Source organism: Triticum dicoccoides, chromosome 5B (genome assembly GCF_002162155.2).
Source record: "Triticum dicoccoides isolate Atlit2015 ecotype Zavitan chromosome 5B, WEW_v2.0, whole genome shotgun sequence".
In the NCBI taxonomy this organism is placed as follows: domain Eukaryota; kingdom Viridiplantae; phylum Streptophyta; class Magnoliopsida; order Poales; family Poaceae; genus Triticum; species Triticum dicoccoides.
The window spans coordinates 156,955,526-156,962,021 of record NC_041389.1 but is presented as its reverse complement, the minus strand read 5'-3'; positions in this window follow the sequence as shown (position 1 = coordinate 156,962,021).

The following is a 6,496-nucleotide window of genomic DNA, read 5'->3' as shown; positions in this document are numbered from 1 at the left end:
GTATCGCGGAGAAATCTTCTGTTTTCTTCTCTTGTTGTTTTCCTAATAGATCTAAAAATATGCCATCCCAAGACTCTGAGGGTGAGAGCTATGTTGGTGATTTTGTCGCAAACCCCAAGTCCTATGGGGATGTAGAGCATTATGGCTGGACTTCGGAGGAAGAGGAAGACAATTATCCTAGGGAGAAGCAGGAGACGAGCTCAGAAGAGGACGAAGTCCCATTGCCTCAACCTAGGGACATGCATGCGGAATTTAAGAAGTCAATCCTCCCAAATAAAACAAAGAGGCCTAAGGTTCAGTTTATACACTTCCGCCTTTTGCAGGAAAATAAGCAAGATTTATGCAAAAAGGTACTGGAGCTTGAACAAAAAATAGGTGAATTGAAGGAGGAAAATTCCATCCTCAAGCGTAAGCTGAGGAAGAAGGACAAACCCTCTACTCCATCACCACCACCTTCTTCATCACCAAAAGAAAATTGAGTATCGGGTATGGGCACTCCCCTTGGCTTCCACCAAGCTTGGGGGAGGTGCCCCGGTATCGTATCACCCCACTATCTTTGCATTTACTTATTTTAGTTCGATCTTTTGCTTTAGATGAATAAAAGTTTAGTTTGATCCTTTCTTTTCAAGAGTTTGCTTAGTGATCTATCTTTGTAAATGTGTGAGAGATATATAATAAAGTTTAGTTTGAGTTTTTGCTTTCTTTACTTTCATGTTGCAATAAAAAGAAAGGAAATAAATTAAAAATATCATATAGTAATCTTATGGTAGGTGATAACGCCACAAAAAGGAAAGTATAAGTAGAAAATTTTATTACAGATTGACAAACATAGCATTGGTCAATGATGCAACTCATGAAAGAATTAATAAGGGAACAAAAGATTCACATATAAATACACTATCCTAGAAATCTTTTATGATTGTGAGCCCCCATCAAAATATTATATGCCAAAATTGTTGACGTTGGACAAGGAAGAAAACATAATGATTTATGTTTGTTCATATTCACATAGAAGTTATATTGTCATAGATCCTTCAACATGTGGTGCTTGCCCCTATCTTTGCTAGCCAAAAATTCCGCACTAAGTAGAGATACTACCTGTGCATACAAAGACCCTTAAACCCAAATCTTATTTTCAAGAGTCCACCATACCTACCTAGGGATTGAGTAAGATCCCTCAAGTAAGTTGTCATCAGGGGAATAAGGCAATAAAAATTGCTTCTAAAAGTGTGAGATCATTTAGTGTAAGAGAAAACTAAGCGTTGTACGAACTTGTGATAGTGAAGAATAAAAGCGACAGACAGCATAATAAAGGTTGCCATCACAAGGGGCAATACAACGTAATGTTCTTTTGCACTAAGGTGTTGAGCATACAAACAAATGAGAGCATGGCAACCTCTACTTCCCTCTGTGAAGGGTCTATCTTTTACTTTCATGTATTTACTTTTATGCAAGTGTCAAAGTTTTTCTCTCTATTCCTTTTATTTTTCTCCTTTGGCAAGCATCATGTGTGTGACGCTTCCGATTCAATCGTACACTAATCATACACGCAAACGTATACGATCAAGATCAGGGACTCGCGGGAAGATATCACAACACAACTCTAAAAACAAATAAGCCATACAAGCATCATATTACAAGCCAGGGGCCTCGAGGGCTCGAATACAAGTGCTCGATCATAAACGAGTCAGCAGAAGCAACAATATCTTAGTACAGACATAAGTTAAACAAGGTGCCATAAGATGCCTAGCACAAACTGAGAGACAGATCGAAAGAGGCGCAGGCCTCCTACCTGGGATCCTCCTAAACTACTCCTGGTCGTCGGCAGCCTGCCTATAGTAGTAGGCACCCTCAGTGTAGCAGGAGTCATCGAAGGTGGCGTCTGGCTCCTGGGCTCCAACATCTGGTTGCGACATCCGGAAGAAAAGGAAAGGGGAAAAGAGGGAGAAAAGCAACTAAATAGGAGTACTCATCCAAAGTACCCGCAAGCAAGGATCTACACTACATATGCATTGGTATCTATATAAAGGGGTAATATCTATGGACTGAACTGCAGAATGCCAGAATAAGAGGGGGATAGCTAGTCCTATCAAAGACTATGCTTCTGGCAGCCTCCATCTTGAAGCATATAGAAGAGAGTAGCAAGTGCAGCATCAAGTAACATCGCATAGCATAATCCTACCTAGCGATCCTCTCCTCGTCGCCCTGTGGAAAAGAAATCATCGGGTTGTATCTGGAACTTGTAAGAGGTATGTTTTATTAAGTATCCAGTTCTAGTTGTCATAAGGTCAAAGTACAACTTCGGGTTGTCCTTTTACCGAGGGATGCGGCTATTCGAATAGATAAACTTCCCTACAGGGGTGCACCACATAACCCAACACGCTCGATCCCTCTGGCCGGACACACTTTCCTGGGTCATGCCCGGCCTCGGAAGATCAACACGTGGCAGCCCTACCTAGGCACAACAGAGAGGTCAGCACACCGATCTAAATCCTAAGCGCGCAGGGGTCTGGGCCCATCGCCCGTTGCACACCTGCATGTTGCGTGGGCGGCCAGTGAGCAGACCTAGCAACCTCCATTACAAAGGAAGTTGCGTTACGCGGTCCAACCCGGCGCATGCCGCTCAGTCGCTGACGTCAAGAAGGCTTCAGCTGATACCACGACGTCGAGTGCCCATAATTGTTCCCACATAGTTGGTTAGTGCGTATAGGCTCGTAGCCAGACTCAAATCAAATACCAAGATCTCGTTAAGTGTGTTATTTTGAAGTAACCGCGAACGCCGACCAGGGACCAGGCCCACCCGTCTCCTAGGTGGTCGCAACCTGCCATGTCGCTCCACCACAAAGTAACCATCAAGGGGTTGTCGGGAACCCAGGCCCATGACTACCTGGGTGGAACCACCTGCCCCTTCAGCCCCATCTCCGAACAGTAACATCACTATGTAATAGTATATAGTGTGAACCCGTGATCACCTCCCGAAGTGATCACGGTCCAGTAGTATAGCATGGCAGACGAACAAGAGTGTATGGCGACCGATGTAATACTAGCAACCTATACTAAGCATTAGGATAGCAGGTAAAGGTATCAACAATTGTATCAACAATGACATGCTACACAACAGAATAGGAGCTATAGAATCGACAACAGTAGCAAACCTAATGCAAAAATAAAACAGAAGAGAGTGGGCGATATCTAGTTGATCAAAGGGGTTTTGCTTGCCTGGAAGCTTTGTAGATGAAAACGGATCTGGATGGTGAAGTAGTCGATCACCCGATCAATCGCGGTCTTGGGGTCTACCGGAAAGTAACGGAGGGGGAACATAATAAATAATAGAGCAAACAAATGCATTACAAAGCATGATAAGCCAAAACGTTGTGCTAGGGGTGACCTAACGCAGTTTTACACGGTACAGGTGAAGAGGGAAAACATCCGGGAAAGTATTCCCGGTGTTCGGCATTTTCGGACAAACGAACCGAAGGGGGACGGTTGCATGTTCGCTATGCTTGGGACGTGTGGCGGATGAACGGATTGTGTATTCAGACTCGCTTATGAGCAAATTTCATGTACAAAACATTTTCATCCAAGTTACGGATATTTTTCTATTAATTTTCAAAGTTTTAAAACATTTTCTAAAAATAATAGATTAATTTAATATGGAAAATATTTACTGCATCATCATGACGATAGCATAACGTCAGCAGTCAATGCTGACCATTGACCAGTCAAGCTGACAGGTGGGGCCCCTTGGTCATTGACTGTTATCTAATTATCAGAATTAATTAGCCTAATTAGGTTTAAGTTAATTAAGCTAACTAAACAAAATTAATTAAATTGATTAATTATCATAATTAATTATTATTACATTTTTAAATTCCTTTTCTAAAGGGGCGTGGGGCCCATATGCCATAGGCCCTGAGGGGCCTTAACAGGCGCTAGACGCATGGCACAGCGGGCGAAGGGGTGCCAGCACGCCCGAGCCACCGCGGGGTGCGGGTGAGGCCGCAGAGCCGAGGTGGTCGTCGGAGTGCGGCCACAGTGACACAAGGCGGCCGCGTGCGGGGGGGCAGGGGCGCGTGCAGGAGCGCGCTAGGCGCAGAGCAAGGGCATCTGCGGGGGGTGGGGGGCGAGCGAACGCTGCCGGGGTCAGCACAGAAGGCGCGGTGCGGGATGTTGGTCAGCAGTGGGGGCGGTGGGGGTGCAAGGCGAGCGGCGGTGCAGGTGAGGCTCGCGGCAGGGGACCACGGGCAGCAGAGCAACAACACCGACGGGCGGTAGCAAGAGCAACAGGCGGCGAGGTAGGACACGGCACGGGCACGCGCAAGCTTCGGCCATGGCTGCCGAAGAGCGCGAGCGGGCTATACGGCAAGTGATCGAGGTCGGGAGGAGAGGAATCAGACGAGATGCTCACCGAGAGCTCAATGGCGAGGCCAGGGAGGCCGGGGACTGGCCAGAACAACGACGACCAAAGACGGCCGGAGTTGGGCGTGCACAAGATCGGCGACAGGGGCATGGCAAGGGGTGCGGCTGGGTGTGTTTGCTTACTAGGAGATCCAGGAGCTCCATGCACAGCGTGGACGAGAGCTATGCTTGTTGTTGTTGCGGCGACGATGCAAGTGGCGCGACGGGCTCAGCCATGATGGGGAATGATGCTAGGGGCAGGGAAGCTAGATAGCAGGAAGGGGGAGTGAGGTGGAGCTCACCTAGGAGGAACAAGGAGGCCCGACAATGGCTTAGGAGCAGCAGAACAACGGCAATCATCGCGGATGCACCGGTGGGGAAGTGAGGTCGAGCTCACCTAGGAGGCACAAGGAGGCCCGACAATGGCTTAGGAGCAGCAGAACAACGGCAATCATCGCGGATGCGCCGGTGGCCGAAGGATGAAGACGACGGGGATCCGGTGATGCAGGGGTTGTCACAGGTGACGTGGGGGACGATGGCAGAGCTGAGGGACACCTTAGCTCGGCTCGGGGACGATAGTGGGCGCGACATCGACCAGGACCATGGCGACGGCAGCTCAGCTTGTCGCGGGAGGAAGAAAGCGGCGCGAGGGAGAAGGTAATGAGGGCACTAGGGTTCGCCAGGGGGTCGAGGCTGATCTTATCCGGCATGGGGCACCGCCGGATGGCCTCCGCGTGCGGCATCCACGCAATCGATGACGCATGAGCGTCCACCGCGCCCTGATGAACAGGGGAGGAAGATAGGGGTGCGGCTGGGCCGGTTGGTCGGAGCTAGCTGGGCCACTTGGCCCGGAGGAGGGGGGAAAGACTTTCTCTTTTTTATTTGTTTTTTATACTTTTATCTTTTATTTTATTTTCCTTTTCTGTTTTCTTTTAGTTACACATTATTTTAGTTTAAAATAAAATACATAGGTATTTCTAAATTAGTCTAAACAAATATACTACTGCCACATAAATTTGGGCAACTAAATAAATTAGTTTAATATTTTATAAAATACAAAAGGCATTTAATTAATTCTTTTTGCTGTTCTTTTAATCATTTTAGTGCATTTAATTATTTTATAATAATGTGGATACTCCACCATAATTAATTATGATTTATTTTTCACATTGGAAAAATTATAGTTTTAACTTTTGAAAACTTTTATTGTTTGACTTTATTTTAAATTTGAATTTTGAATTAGTTTTGAATCAATATGAGTTTAACAACAGTAATCGTGGTGACGTGGCATCATTAGAAGAGAATTACTGTAGCTTAATTATCCATGTGTCACAATGTGGTGAGGAAAGATCTTGGCACATATGTCTAGTTGAATATGGGTAGCATGAGTTATTATTGTTGACATCACCCTTGAGGTGACTACGTTGGGAGGCGACACCATAAGCCCCTATTTTTCTATGTGTGTGGTTGAAATATTTTGCTCATGTGTATGCGGTGAGTGTTAGCAATCATAGAAGACTATATGATGGTTGAGTATCTGGACTTGCCTAAAGGCTCCGATACGTGACGACCCTTACTGAAAAGATGATGAATTGTAGTTGCAAGGTTGACTGAGAACATAGTTTGTTGGTTTCTAATAGAGTTTATGCTTTATACTTTGATTATGTGATGAATTGTTACTTATTCGTGAGAAACTATAATAAAAGTCTTATATTTAAGTTTGTTGTTGTTATAATAATCCACATGATGCTTCTATGTCCATATTTTGTTTTTATTGACACCTCTCTCTCTCTCTCTAAGCATGTGGACATGTTTCTCGATTTTGGTTTTCGCTTGAGGACAAGCGAGGTCTAAGCTTGGGGAGTTGATATGTCCATTTTGCATCATGTTTTCCTACTGTTATTTATGATGTTTTTATGCATAATGATGTTTTTTGGAGTAATTCCAATGCATTTTCTCTCATAATATGCAAGGTACACACAAAGAGGGAGAATTCTGGCAGCTGGAAATCTGGACCAGAAAAAGCTACGTCAGGCCACCTATTCTGCACAACTCCAAACAAGCTGAAACTTTACGAAGATTATTTATGGAATATATG